Genomic DNA, 16144 nt, shown 5'->3' on the forward strand with positions numbered 1-16144 from the left:
AATCTAAAATTTTGTGTCTGAAAGAAATTCTCTTAGCTGCTTGTAAGAAAGAACCCAGCTAACTGTCAGTTACCCCAACTGTAGCTTATGCAAATAAATTTTAATTTTTCCTCACATTCTAAGACTCTGAAGACAAGTAGTTGCTGGTGGTATTTCAGTGGCTCTGTGATGTCAAGCTAGAATCTCTGAGATCTCCTTGATATATCCCTCACGACTACAAAATAGCTGCCAAAGTTCCAAACATCAAGTGTATGTTCAGAACAGAAAGAAATGAGGAAGGCAGGAAAGCTTTAATGTCCAACACTTTGTTAGGAAAATGAAAAATTTCTATAAGCTCCTCATAGATTTTACTGTTGCATTGATTAATTCTTCATTTTATGACACCCCTGGTTGTAGGGAATGCTGGAAATGTAAATATTTAGCTTTTCCAGACTCTGAAGAGTGCAGGGGAGAATGATATTGAGAATGGTGTTGGCTTAGTCAACTAACAGAATCCGGGGGGATTTGCTTTTGACTGGAACTTACAGACTCTCTAACTAGCTTGTAAAGAAATATTCAAGTGAGAGTATTTCATTGTCATGGCCCCTAATTTATACTACATAGGTGATTCTGTCTATTATTTAACCGTGGTCAGAGTTTTAAAGGCAGAGTAATCTCAGTGGATTAAGGCCCTATCAAATAATATTGCAAATCCTTCCATACTCTCTTTACACTTCCATTTTTTTTCTGTTTCAAATGTATAAAAGTATGTATGTACATATGCAGGCAAAACAGAGTAAAATGAACACAGAACTGTGGAAAAAATCTGGAAAAGAAGTGATTTGCTTTTTCATTCTTTTTTGCCACCCGATAGCTGTGTTGATAACATTTCACCTTTCTGAATCTCTTTTCCTTACCTGTAAAAGGAAGGTTACACTGACTAGATGTTCATTTTGTTCAACAAATATGTATTGAACTTCTACTGTCAAACCTACCCTCTTCCAGGCTCCAGGAATTCATAGGGTGTGTTGATCCAGACAAGGTTCTTGTCTTCAGGAAGCTTATTTACATCCTATTGGGCAGAGACCAGAAACAGGAAAAGAAAACATCGGTGTGTGTGCTCAGCCGCACGGTCAGTTCCGACTCCGACCCCATGGCCAGGCTCCTCTGTCCGTGGGCTTTCCCAGGCAAGGATGCTGGAGCAGGTGTCATTTCCTCCTCCAGGGGTCTTCCCGACCCAGGAACTGAACTCGTGTCTTTTGCACCTCCTGCCTTGGCAGGGGGATTCTTTCCACTGTGTCACCTGGGAAGCCCCCCAAATCAGTAAAAGATATCAAGCAGTCATAAGCAAAATAGAGGGATGTGAGCGTAAGTGCATAGACACCCACTTCAGAGTGTGGGTCAGAAATCCTGTCTGAGGAGGCGGTGTTTAGACCGAGATCTGACCCTCAAGAAGCCAGTCCCTTAATGGTAGGGTATTACAGCTCCAGGGAGAGAGAGCTATATGTGCAAAGACCCTCAGGGTTATCAAGTCTACTTGTTTAAGAAACAAAAGGAAAGCGGGGGAGAGAATTAATTTAACCACTGTTCTGTTTCTCATGGCTGTTTCCATTTTCTGGAAATGCAAATGCTCATGAACCTTGTTTTCATGGATGCTATTACCGTATCTGGTAAGCCAATACACCTGGCTTCCCAAGTGGCAATAGCGGCAAGGAACCCGCCTGCCAATGCAGGAGATGCAAGAGACTTGGGTTCGATCTCTGGGTTGGGACAATCCCCTGGAGGAGGGCATGGCAACCCACTCCAGCGTTTTTGCCTGGAGAATCCCACGGACAGAGGAGCCTGGCGGGCTACAGTCCTTGGGGTCGCAAAGAGTCAGACACGACTGAGCGACTAATGCTAACTAACACTACAGTATCAGTAACACACTGTCCTGGGATATTTGGGAATCTCTTTTCTTCTCAGACTTAATGTTCCGGAGTTTAAACTGGGTATGAAGTTGGTGAATGTTCCCCTGGTTGATCTCTGGTGGGGGGGCTGGTGCCGCTGATGGAATCGGTGGAGAGTTCTTGGCTGCTACCCTACTTTCCACATCCAGAGGCTCGGTTATTAATTTGCCGGTCTCTAATACTGCAGAGAAGATGCATCCCAGGCATTCACTGTCTTACAAAGACAGGCCTGCTGACCCACTCTGTACTGGGTTGTGGGGCTTCCTAAGCTTCACATCTCACCCACTTCATACCCTGAGACGTGATGATCTAGAGTGGCGATCCCGTGCCTCTGGGATCTGATGCTCGATGATCTGAGTGGGAGCTGATATAATAATAACAGAAACAAGGTGCACAGTAAATGTTATGTGCTTGAACCATCCCCAAACCTCCTCCCCACCCCGGTCTGTGGGAAAAATGTCTTCCACGAAACAGGTCCCTGGTGCCAAAAAGGTTGGGGACTGCTGATTTAGAGTGTTAATTCCGTGATGCTCATTTGTAAATTAGCACCCAGCTGTGGACAGTGGACTGGTCCCTGGCAGCATTTGCAGCAGTCTGCAACAAAATAGAAAACTGAGACCTGTTAAGTGATTTTTGCAAAGCGAAATTTATGCTACTTTAAAAAATATCTTTTTTCTTCTGAGAGCACGTCCTTCCTAATTTTTAAAATTCATATGAGTTTTAACCACAATGATAAAATAGAATATTTGGGAGGAAAATAAACTTTGTGTAACTGCATCTCAGAAGGCGATTTTGACCCCAATGGGAATTTTCTGGACCCTGAAATTCAGGGGCCTGGGAACCATGGCATTGGTCAGAGTCCCTGCATTCACGTTTGTGGAACTTTGCACTGTGTCTCCTCTTAGAACCCTGTGACTAGTAATAAGCTCCCCTATGATTTGGGTGTTCAGGGGTTGGAATTCATGAGTGTAGCAGGAGAGTTGGTTTAGATGCTTCAACTCTGCTACTTGTTGGCAGAAAAGGTATCAGCATTGAAAATTCCTGCTCGTGTATCCTTGAGGATTCTTTTGTGCTCCGCCTTCTTTACAGTCCAGCTCTCATGTATCCTTCATGTTTCTGCTTTTGGTATCTGCTAAAATTGTTAATCAGTACTGAAATAATTTACAGCAGAAGCCTAGGTATATGCTTTGCTCTATAAAAACAGCTCATGAGACTCTCCTCCCTGGTTGTCTTGGCAGTATTATTTCATCAGGTAGTGCCTTGGCTGTTGTCTTACTAATGCTCGATTGATCAGTAAAGTAAAAAGCCACATTACTATTATTTTTTTCACCTCTGCTTGCTTGCTTCTGTCTCATTCATCCATTTACGAAGTGCTGCCTGAATGCTGAGTCCTGATGTCGGGGCATGGAAGAGTTTGTGAGGGAGTCACACACGTAAGTGATCACAGGGGCAGTCCTGTGAGGAGAGAGGGGGACAAGATGCAGGGGAAAGACCTGCACGGAGGAGAAGAAACAGGGAACGGAACCAACTTCCCATTCTCTCCGCCCGTTACTGGGAAGGTTCTAGAATTCTCCCATCACCTAGATGGTTGACAGCAGAGTCTGGGACTTTTATCACGGAACTGCGGGTGGGAGATACTGCCCTTGCAGCTGGATCTGCTGCCGTATAGCTGTGTGCCTGCCAAGGTCGAGCCAATTAAGTCTTCTTGTTTATTTGTAATCCAGGCACATCGTACCTCTTCTTATTTCCTTCCTTCCTTCATGTCTTCCTCTGATTACCCTCAAAAAACGATGCATCACGTGGCGGTTTTAGACACGGGAGACAGGAAGGTGAATGAAGTCGAGTTCACCATGGAAACGGGGGGATGGGCTCTGTGCCGCTGTTATTCAGTCGCTGTCATGTCCAACTCTTTGCGACCCTACAGACTGCGGCATGCCAGGCGTCTGTCGCTCAACATCTCCTGAAATTTGCCCAAGTTTAGGCACATGGCATCGGTGATGCCATCCAGCCATCTCATCCTCTGACACACTCTTCTCCTACCCTCAATCTTTCCCAGCATCAGAGACTTTTCCAATGAGTCGGCTTTTCGCATCAGATGATCAAAATACTGGAGCTTCAGCTTCAGCATCAGTCCTTCAAATGAGGATTCAGAGTTGATCTCCCTTAAGATTGACTGGTTTGATCTCCTTGCTGTCCAAGGGACTCTCAGAAGTCTTCTCTAGCACCATAGTTTAAACGTGTCAATTCTTTTGTGCTTCGCCTTCTTTACAGTCCAGCTCTCACAAGGGTATGTGACCACGGGGAAGACCATAGCCTTGACTATACAGACCTTTGTCAGCAGAGCAGTGTCTCTGCTTTTCAACACACTGTCTAGGTTTGTCATAGCCTTCCTGCCAAGAAGCAACTTTCTTCTGATTTCATGGCTGCAGTCACCATCGTGATGGTGATTTTAGAGCCCAAGAAGAAGAAATCTATCATTACTTCCACCTTTCCCCCTTCTATTGGCCATGCAGTAATGGGGCCAGATGCCATGATCTTGGTTTTTTTCAACTTTGAGTTTTAAACCGGCTCTTTCACTCTCCTCCTTCACCCTCATCAAGAGGCTAAAATTTAGTTCCTCTTTGCTTTCTGCCATTAGAGTGGTATCATCTGTGTATCTGAGATTATTGTTGTTTCTCCTGCCTCTCTTGATTCCAGCTTGTAACTCATCCAGCCCGGCATTTCTCACGAAGTGCTCAGTTTATAGGTTAAACAAACAGGGTGACAGATAAATCACAGTATGCCCTCTGAGTGCCCCTGGAGGAAAGTCTGTGTCATGAGGTTCCTGGGTGACAGCAAGGAAATCCTTCTTTGATATTTTTGAAAATTCACAAAGCTAGGGATGAGGGGGTAGTGGTGTTACCCGAGGTACTGAATTCAGGGAGGAGATAGAGTGTCCACATGTGACACTCCTGTTCTCCCACTGATGGCGTCCTGGAAAACATTTGGTCTCTGGGAAGTCATTCCAGTATCCATAGTAGGCTTCTGAAATTATCTGATTGTGAGGTTAAGTTTAAGTCGAGAAATATTAGCTTTAGTGCTTATGAGGATTTGTTTTCACTATTTGAATCAAATCCCAAAAGCACAATCAGAAGGAACTTCAGCAGTGAAGGTATTTTCACTTTGTCCCCAGGAAACTGTGCTCTTGCCTTAATTTTCCAAAATGTGTAACTCAGCCATTACCTTCCCTTATGTTTATCTTCTGCATGTTGACTTTAGTATGAGTACATGTCTAAGCAAATATTTTGGTTGGTGGCATGAAATTCCCTCCAAGAGCTGATGCCACTCACAGTGAAAGGTAATACAGTCTGCTGTTGGTACAGGCACATCTCAGAGTCTTTGCAGGTTCAGTTGCAGGCCACCGTGATAAAGCAAATATCACAATATAGCAAGTCATACACATTGTTTTTGGTTTTCTAGTGCATGTAACAGTTACGTTTATGCCATCCTGTTATGTTATATATGTTATGTTATGTAGTCTGTTAACTGTGCAATCGAGTTATGGCTAAAAACCAATGTACCCACCTTCATTAAAAAATACTTTAATTTTAAAAAGTTTTTTATTTTAAAAAGTTTTTGTTTTTGGTTTTCTAGTGCATGTAACAGTTATGTTTATGCCATCCTGTTATGTTATGTATGTTGTGTTGTGTTATGTAGTCTGTTAACTGTGCAATCGTGTTATGGCTAAAAACCAATGTATCCACCTTCATTAAAAAATACTTTATTTTTTATTTTTTTTTTTTTAAAATACTTTATTTTTAAAAAATACTAACCATCACCTGCACTTTCAAGGAAGTGAAGGACCCTGGTGGTCCATTGGTTAAGACTCTGAGCTTCCGCTACATGGAATGCAATTCTGATCCATGGATAGGGAACTAAGATGCCACGTATTGCTTGATGCAGCAAAAAGCAAAATGAAATAAAACAAACAGACTAAACCAAAAATCAGCTCCATGGTGATTTTTCTGCTGGTGGAGGGTCTAGCCTCCATTGTCGATGACTGCTGACTGATCAGGGTGGTAGTTGCAGAGGTTGAGATGAGTGTCAGAGTTTCTTAAAGACAGAAGTGAAGTTTGCAGCATCGATTGACTCTTCCTTTCACGAATGATTTCTCTGTAGCAGGTAATGCTATTTGATAGCATTTTACACCACAGAGGAGCCTGGCAGGCTACAGTCCACAGGGACCCAAAGGGTGGGACACGACTGAGCGACTAACACTTTCACACTTCCACTTTCACTACCCACAGTAGAACTTCTTTCAAAATTGGAGTCAGTCCTCTCAAACCCTGCTGCTGCTTTATTGATGAAGTTTGTATATAATAATATTCTAAATCTCTTCTTATCTTTTCAGCAGTATTCACAGCATCTTCACCAGGAGTTGGTTCCACCTTCAGACACCACTTTGCTCGACTGTAAGAAGCAGCTCATCATCCTTTAAAGTTTTATTGTGAAATGACAGTAATTCAGTCACATCTTCCGGCCCCATTTCTTTTGCTGTTTCCACCACATCTATAGTGATTGCCTACACTGAAGTCTTGGACCCCTCAATGTCAACCATGAGAGTTGGAATCAACTTCTCCCCAAGTTCTATTGATGCTGATATTTTGACTTCTTCCCATGAATCACAGATGTTGTTAATGGCATCTGGAATGGTGAATCCTTTCCAGAAGGTTTCCAATTTAATTTGCCCAGATCCATTAGGGAACTATTATCTACAGCAGCCATAGCCTTACAGAAGATTTTTTCTTAACTATAAGACTGGGAAGTTGAAGTAACTCCTTGATCCATGGGCTGCAGAATGAATGTTGCCTTAATCTCATCTTATGTCTCCATCAGAGCTCTTGGGTAACCAGGTGTATTGTCAGTGAGCAGTAATATTTTGAAAGCAATCTTTTTTTTTTTTTTTTCCTGAACAGTAGGTCTCAACAGTGGGCTTAAAATATTCTGTAAACTATGTTGCAAACAGATGGACTGTCATCCAGGCTATGTCGTTCCATCTATAGAGCACAGGCAGGGTAGATTTAGCGTAATTCTTGAGGGCCCTAAGATTTTCAGGAGGGTAAATGAGCATTGGCTTCAGCTTAGAGTCACCAGCAGCATTAGCCCCTAACAAAAGAGTCAGCCTGTCCTTTCCAGATTTGAAGTCAGACATTGACTTCTCTCTAGCTATGACAATTCTAAGTGGCATCTTTTTCCAATAGAAGGCTGTTTCATCTACACTGAAAATCTGTCATTTAGTGTAGCCACCTTCATTAATTATCTTTGCCAGATCTTCTGAATAACTTGCTGTGACTTCTGTGTCAGCACTTTGCTGCCCATTGCACCAGGATGTTAAGGCTTCCTTCCTTAAACCTCATGAAGCAACCTCTGCTAGCTTCACACTTTTCTGCTGCAGCTTCCTCACCTCTCTCAGCCTTCACAGAATTGAAGAGAGTTAGGGTCTTGCTCTGGTTTTGGGCCTTGGGAATGTTGGGCTGGTTTGATCTTCTATCCAGACCACTCAGACTTTCTGCAAATCTGCAATAAGGCTGTTTTGTTTTCTTATCACTCCTGTGTTCACTGGCGTAGCCATTTAGTTTACTTCAAGAACTCCTTCTCTTTCACAGCTTGACTATTTGACACAAGACGCCAAGCTGTTAGCCTATCTTGGCTTTTGGCATGTCTTCCTCACTAAACACAATCATTTCTAGCTTTTGACTTATTTTTTTTCCTAGCTTTTGATTTAAAGCGAGAGGTACATGACTCTTCATTTGAACACTAAAGAGGCCATTGAGGTTTCTTCATTGGCCAGTTTTAATATTGTTGTGTCTCATGGAATGGGGAGGACCAAGAAGAGGGAGAGAGATGCGGGAACAGCCGGATAGTGGAGCAGTCAAAACACACACAACATTTACGGATTAAGTTGGCTGTCTTATAAAGGAGTGATTCGTGCTACCCTGAAGCAATTACAGTAAAAACATCAACGATCAGTGATCACCATAACAAATAGAATAATCATGGAAAAGTTGGAAGTACTTAGAGCGTTACCAGAATGGGACACAGAGACACAACATGAGCCAGTCCTCTTGGACACATGATGATGACAGAGCTGCTTGATGCCGGGTTGCCAGACACCATTAACTTGTTAAAAAAAAAAAGACCCACAAAACACACACAATATCTGCAAAGTTCAAGAAAATGAGATATGCCTGTACTCCTTCCTGGACACACAGGTGGATCCAAGTCACAGGCACGAGAAATGCAAGGTTGGAGATCTTTAGGTAGAGCTGGCTTCCTGTTTGCACCATGCCGGGGAGGAGTGTGAATGCAGACAAGGTACAGTTCTGATCCTCTCTGTATGCTCCCTCGGGGGATTTCCTCACTCCGTTCAGTCCTTGACACACCTGAGAACTTGCTGGAAGCATCAGGGGTTGATGGGAAGGGAGCCTACTCTGCCTTTCTCACAGATCTCACCTGTTTCTGGTCAACCAGTGATCTTATCCATCACCCGTCTTTTCAGACTCACTCAGCCTCATTACCAGGTCTGAGGAAACGTCTGGACAGGGAAGGAGTCAGGAAGCCTTGGGCAGAGTCTGGCTTTTTATTGCATTTTCAGTTTTAACCCAGGCAGGTCTTTGAACTCTCCGAGCTTCATTTACCCTTGTCATCAACAGACGTAGTGTGACACGTCTTGCATACTCCCAGGCTTGTTGTAAAGATCGAAATGAGATAATTTGTGGGGCAACATGTTTGGAAAGTGTATAAAACGCTGCTCAAACCTTCATATGTAACTAGAGTGTTTAGTCACACCAGTTCACGATCGCATCCCATGACGCAGATGTACACACAGACGCGAAGGTGCTTACCACACCTACCCTGCCCCGTCTCAGTAGCAAATGGTGATGAGAGTGGAGAACGTGTGTGTCACGGGTGTGCTCTTAATGTAACAAGATGTCCCAGAGTCCTGGGCAGGAAGCTGAGTTCTTTGAATGCCCCGTGTTCCCTTCTGGATAGGAAATGGGGGAAATGCTTGGTCTAGCGTACCGTTGTTATCCTAGACGGTTGCTCTGTGTTAACGCCAGACTTTTTAGTCTGGCCAGCCAAGGAAAGCAGGGAGGTCAGAATCGAGAGTAGAAGAATTAACCTCTGTCTCCTGAACTTCCGTCTCTCTTTCCTGGGGCTTCCATCACCCCATCACTGAAAGGACCAGGTAACCATGCTTTGAACATCCAGGCCCCACACAACAAAATGTCCGGCTGGTTCGTCCCATTCTAGCTCATGTGCTATTACTTCCGTCCTCCAAAACATCCTTGTAATCCTTGTAGGTCCCCAAAGTCTTCATAGTAGAGTCCAAACTCATGAACTTGACTCCTGGACATTCTTCTCACTCTGACTTCACCACTTTTGTTTTCTCAGGGCTTGGTCTGCAACTCACACCCGCTTAACCTGTTCTTGAACCTCGACCCGCAGAGCCATTACTAAAGTGCATGACTTGTGGGATCTTAGTTCCCTAACCAGGGATTGAGCCCAAGCCTCTTGCAGTGGACATGTGGAGTCTTAACCACTGGTCTGACTGGCACTATTCCCTACACCTTGAATGCTACCTGGGAGGCTTCCATTTCTTGAATGAATGAATGGCAACTTAAAAAGTTTTTATTTTTTTATGGCCATGCTGCATGACTTGTGGGATCTTAGTTCCCTAACCAGGGATTGAGCCCAAGCCTCTTGCAGTGGACATGTGGAGTCTTAACCACTGGTCTGACTGGCACTATTCCCTACACCTTGAATGCTACCTGGGAGGCTTCCATTTCTTGAATGAATGAATGGCAACTTAAAAAGTTTTTATTTTTTTATGGCCATGCTGCATGACTTGTGGGATCTTAGTTCCCTAACCAGGGATTGAACCCATGCCTCTTGCAGTGGACATGTGGAGTCTTAACCACTGGACCACCACGGAAGACCCTGAATGTCAACTTTTTGAGTGGCACGTTCACATCTGATTCATGGGTCCTTCTTCCATGCTTTCCCCATTTTTCCTCCTTCTTCTTCTAACAGGGAGTACTTCCAGCTGCCCCATGATAAATAATCTGTTATGAATGAGTAGTGTCTTTGGATGCTTTGGGTAACAGTGAGTAGCATCTTACTTTCGTCTGCTTCCATGTCTGCTGGCGTTGGGAATCAGATCCCTTTCCTGTTGGGCCACCCACTAAGAGCTACACGTCACTCCAGAAGTGGTGAACGGTGACCCGATCTGAGGCTTGGGGAATATGGCTCCGTTGTAAGCCACAACACTGAATCATGTACTGGCCTTCAGCAGTTGCTACCCCGTCCATGAAATGAGGGCAGAGACCGCTCCCTCTTCCTTTCTCAAAGATGTTATGGAGATGGATGAGGTAATGTCTGCAAAGCTAGCACATGGGCTAGAAGGAAAGGACTATTTCAAATCCTGAGTGTGGTGGTCACAGGGCTTTCATCTGTGTTACCCATCGGTCTGAGCTCATCTGAGAAAGATGGGCAGGTACAAGAGCTGCAGGAGGAGTTGAACTTGAGTGCAAAGTCCAAGGCTGATTACCGATCCTGGGTGTTCTTCTGCTCCTATCTCTTCTGTTCACAAAAGGTTGTATGAACATAGCACTTACCCACACTCCATAGGGTGTATGGAAAATGAATGAATTCTTTCTGCTGAAGGGGATGGGTCCTGGGATAAAAAGCTTTGTCAAGCTACAGGATATTATTTCAATTCCAAGTTTCTGTTTCTCTTTCGCTCTTTTGAAAGGATATCCCCTGAGCTTATCATTTTCTCAGAGTTTTTTTTGTTTTTAATTACCCTTACCATAGTTTTTTACATACAGCTGCAGACTTCTGTTGAACTGCTGTGCTTCCCTCCAGAGAGGTTACTGTTTGGAATCTCCCACTGTGGTTTATCTGTTTGTTGGCTTATAAACCAATAGCCCAACAAAAGGCTTTTGGACATAGTCTTTGTTTATTTATTTACTTTAGCAAGGCATTATTTTTATAAGTCACCATCCCTTTGAAATGTGTTTATTTATGAACTTATAAATGGCTCCCATCACACATTGCACCTGTGTGACATATTAATTTGAATAACAATGTGATGAGAAATGAATAGGCTGTTTTGACTTGTGTGGTAATCTGAGGAAACCTAGTATATGGTATGCAAGAACTGGGTGGTTTACTGCAACTCAGAAGAATCCACTAGAATAAAAACAGTCTACATTATCCTGTGTCTGGGAAGATTTTAGAATTTTATGGGATAAATATCATTCAGAGTTTATTAATACATTGTAAAGAAATAACTTTATATCAATTATAATTATAACTAGTGTATATAAATATGTGTGTGTATATATATGTATGTATGTAATTCTTCCTATGCAATTTTTTCTCTTATAAGCAAGGCATTCAAGAGGCAAGGTCTGGGACTTCCCTGGTGGTCCAGGGGTTAAGACTCTGCACTTTCATTGCTGGGGGCATAGGTTCCATTCCTGATTGGGGCACTAAGATCCTGCCTGCTACATGGTGCAGCCAAAAAATAAATTAAAAAAAGAAAAATTCATTGTAAACATGCTTACTTCACAACCAAAAGGAAATTAATATTGTATATGAAAAAGGCAAGTTCTGTCTATGATAGTAAATGTTCTCAGTAATTCGGAATTTTGAGAATCTTAAGCAATAAGAGATAGTTGAATGCTTATTTTGTGCCTATGGATTAGCTATACTACAAATCCACCAGACAATTACTCCACCAAGACTCCAGTGTTTCAGTGGAAAGGTGAGAACAATAGGACAAAGAAAGAATTAATTTGTCTGAAATTGACATGTTAAAGGTCTTCATTGATCAAAGCTGGATTCGACTTTATCCCTGTAGATGCAGACTTGTTCTGTACTCACAAGGGAAAGATTGCTCTTTTTAAGAATAAAATTATGTCTCTAATCCTGAAAATGTATCAATGTACTATTGATTATCTAAAGCAAACCTAGCATTTTATAGAAAGGAAAACTGAAGTGCTACAGTATTGTGAGGTTAAGTGATTGCCCAAGGTCTCATGACTAGTTAGTAACACAACTAGGACCCAAAGTGTCCTGGTTTCTGGTTATTAGTAATAATAGATTTCAGGTGGAAATACCTGGCTGCTACTTCATGCTTATGAGGTGACCGTGTGGTAGAGATGACTGTGGTAGAGAACAGAGAGCAGGCACTGGATCGAGAGTGGTAACTCGGTTCCATCATGGAATGTTGGAATAAATGCTGAACTTGAATTGTTATCTATCGCTTTAGTTTTCTCATCTTTCAAATTCAGGAATTTTACCAGTTAATCTCTAACTTCCCTCTTCACTCTGTAATTCTCTGCTTTTATGAAGGAAACAGAACTAGCAAAATGACATCCCAGGCATGTTTGCAAAAGAACTCATCTACTGCCTTCTAATGTATTTTTAAAAAAATCGGTAGGTGTAAAAACGAATACAAGTCAAGTATTTCATGTCCCCTGAGCTGAGCTGTCCTTCCCAGAATCACATGGTATTTTGTTACAGAATTTGGTTATCAGATGCCCACCAGAAGACACATTCACCATTTGTAGGAGTTTTCCCAATGACTCAGCCAATAAAAAATCTGCCTGCAGTGCAGGAGACATAAGAGATGTGGGTTAGATCCCTGGGTCAGGAAGATCCCTTGGAGGAGGAAATGGCAACCCACTTCAGAGGAGCCTGGAGAGAGGAGCCTGGTGGGCTCCTCTGAAAAATCCCATGGACAGAGGAGCCTGGTGGGCTATAGTTCAAACGGTCTTAAAGCGTCAGACATGACTGAGCACACACACCATAAAACTAGCAAATACCCAGTAACTGTTATGTCCAAGATACGTTACTAAAGGTAAAACTAATGCAACTGAATCAGATCCAATCATATCAACACTATTTTTACGGTCTTTCCATCTTGGATGCTTTCACATCATCAAGCTGCAGTGTTTTAGAATAAGAAGAGACTTTTGTGATCTTCTATTCCACACCGTTCATTTTACAGTTGAAGAAACTGAAGTCTTTTATCTGACAACTCAGCTTTACTCCTCGCAGGATGTGTGTTAGAGTTATGATGTGTAAAGAGACACATTTCATAGTAACTGTTAAAAAGAGAGATCGTCTTTTCCGTCTGTGGTCCACACAACTGTGTTTCATCCTAGATCTAGGTCTCCGTATTTGTGTCTTCTTTCAAAAATGCTTCTTATCTCTTGTGGCTGCCATTTTGATGAAACTCATGGCTGATAGAGGAAAATATGTAGAGGTCACTAATCTGTTTTGTTAAAAGAAATCAAAGGAAATTGTGTTCAAGAGGTTTCATCAAATATCTTCCATAAAATCAATAGCATTTAAAAAACTGGTGATCTGATATGCATTTTGGTTGGAAAGAGTTCCCTGTTTGGAATATTTAACAAAGCATGAAGTACTTGGGGGTGTTCTGGTCTCAGGTACAGAGAGCCCCCAATGTTTTCATACTGTGTTTGTATGTACAAACAAAATATGGCTTCTGAATTTTCTCCTAAGTAAGCTGTTTATTTCCCCTTAAGTACTCAGACCTCTATGGGGTCTCAGGAAACATACTTGTTCATTAAATAGCTCAATGTCTTCTGGTTTTAACAGCTTCCTCTTAGTTCAAATTTCAGTGCCCTGTGTTTAAATAGTCCTTGTACTTCATCTCTCAGGGAAGATGGCCAGACCTCCAGAAATCTGCCCCATTCACTGTCTTCTGCAGGATGGCACCAGAAAAACAGCGTGCGTGGTAGTGATGGAGGGGCCAACCCTCGCACCTCCTCGTTTTGGAGAGGCTGGACTTGGACCACTTGGCTGGTTGGGGCTGGGTCCCTGGATTGAGTGGGACCCTGATGGTGGAGAGGTGGCCTCTGCCATTTGCATCTGGTCTCTGCACACTCTGCAGCCTCATGCTCTCATTCCAAGCATGAAAGTGGGTCCTTGGGAACTCTCTGCACCTCGGGGACACTTGACGGCAGCAGGGAGAATGTCCGTCTTTCCATCTGCACGGTCTCAGGGGCATTTATCTGTGCCTCCTCCCACCATCACCGCCACACTGAACAATGTGTCCAGCCAAAAGCATTTCCAGGAGCCTGTCGTTTCCACCAACCCTGATGTCTTCAGGCTTCTTTATATCCGTCTTCATGTTTCTATGGCTGTCTCTGTAGTGCAAGACTTGGCGAGGGATGTAGGACGTTTCTTTCTTCTGTTTTTTAAAAAAATTACTTATTTATTTTTTGGCTGCGCTGGGTCTTGGTTTCTGCATGCGGGCTTTCTCTCGTCACGGCAGTCGGGAGCTTCTCTCTAGTTACGGGGCACGGGCGTCTCACTGTGCTGGCTCCTCTTGTCGTGGAGCGTGGGCTGTTGGCACATGGGCCCCGTGGTTGCAGCTCTCGGGCTCCAGAGTTCAGGCCCAGTAGCTGTGGGGCACGGGCTTAACTGCCCTGCATCATGGGGAAGCTTGCCAGACCTGGGATCAAACCCATGTTCCCTGCGTTGGCAGGTGATCTCGGACTCTTCACCACTGGACCACTGGGAAGTCCTGTGGGACATTTTTTTTACCTCTCCTTCCTGGCTGTTGACCTTTATATGATTGTCCCCAAGTCATAGCCTTCTGCTTCTGACTTTAATATTCCCATGGCTCTGTCCTAAAGGACAAATCATAGACCGAGACGGAAGCTAGCACCTTTATCAGGTAACACAGTTGCACACTAGGCTTAGAAGATTAGTAGGAAAGAAGTGTGTAACATATCTCACTAATGGATTTTACTGATTTCATGTTGAAAAGAAAATGTTTTGGATAGACTGTGTTAAATAAAATATGGTATTTAAATTAATTTTACTTGTAGCTATGAACTAAACATTGGTGTCTCCCCAAATCCACATACTGAAGCCCTAACCTCCAATGTGATGGTACTTGGAAGTGGGGCCTTGGGAGGTCATTCGATGAGGTCATGAGGGTGGGGCCCTAATGATGGGATTAGTACCCTTATAGGGAGAGACCAGAGCCTTCTCTCTCTCTACCACTTACGGCTGCAGGGAGAACACTGCTATCTGCAAACCAGGAAGAAGCTTCTCAACAGACACCAAAACTCCAGAATTGTGAGAAATAAATGTCTCTTATTGAAACCACCCCATCTGTGGTATTTTGTTATGGCAGCCTAAGTTAAGACACTGTTTGTTTGGTTTTATTTTTTTAATATGTGGCTGCTAGTAAATTTTACTTTGTTGTGTGGCTCACATTTGTGGCTTGCATTATATTTCTTTTGGACCATGCCAAGGTAGCACAGAGTAAACACTCAAAAATGTGCAGCTATTATTCTTAGGCATTTCTCACTGTAAACAAAAAAAATATTGGTTTTACATGCGTCTTTATGGGCCAGCTGTCACTTTGACCACATTAAAAAAAAAAACCAGCAAAAAACTCATTGTGTTACCATTATTGATGGTGAAATTGAGAGTTCATTTGGTTTAGGGGGGAAGACTTGTCCTGAATTTTGCTCAGTGATAGGAATGCGTTTGGTGTGATCAAATTAAGGTTTTCCTCCAACAGTGGACTGAGTAATGATTGCAGACTAATTACAGCGTGCATATTGCACTTTGCTTTGCACTAACAGCTTTCTGCCAGCTGTTTCCTTTAGCAGTTGTTCATTTCAAGTAGGTACCAGTGTTGTTGGAAGTGTACGAGGAAGAAAGCAATTTCAGTTCTTTGCTTCAGACTGAAATCTGAAGCAAGCATATTTCCTTGCATTTTTTTTTTTTTCTTCCTTAAGGGCCCTTCAAAATCTACATAGCTCTAAGGCTAATTTCTTAGCACCTTTTCTGGTTCTTTTTTCAGGAAAAAAAATCGTTTGAAGATTATACACAGAATGATAGAAAATCTCAAGTTTAATTAAGCCTTAGCAAAAATATCCTTTAACTATTGCATTTGTTTCTTGCTTTATTCCCTCATAGCCTGCAACTCTTCTGAAGTATACTTTCAAGTAGAAATTCAATAGAACCATTTAGAGTCGTCATTACTGTGGATTAAATAACTATTCCCATCTGGCCCATGAAATATATAATCTGTATTCTTCTCTGGATAATAAATACAGTAAGTAACTACTTACCACCCCCTAGGCCATCACTTTTGTCTGTCCTGGTGGAAATTTTTC

Source organism: Cervus canadensis, chromosome 23, assembly GCF_019320065.1.
Source record: "Cervus canadensis isolate Bull #8, Minnesota chromosome 23, ASM1932006v1, whole genome shotgun sequence".
Taxonomy (NCBI): Eukaryota; Metazoa; Chordata; class Mammalia; order Artiodactyla; family Cervidae; genus Cervus; species Cervus canadensis.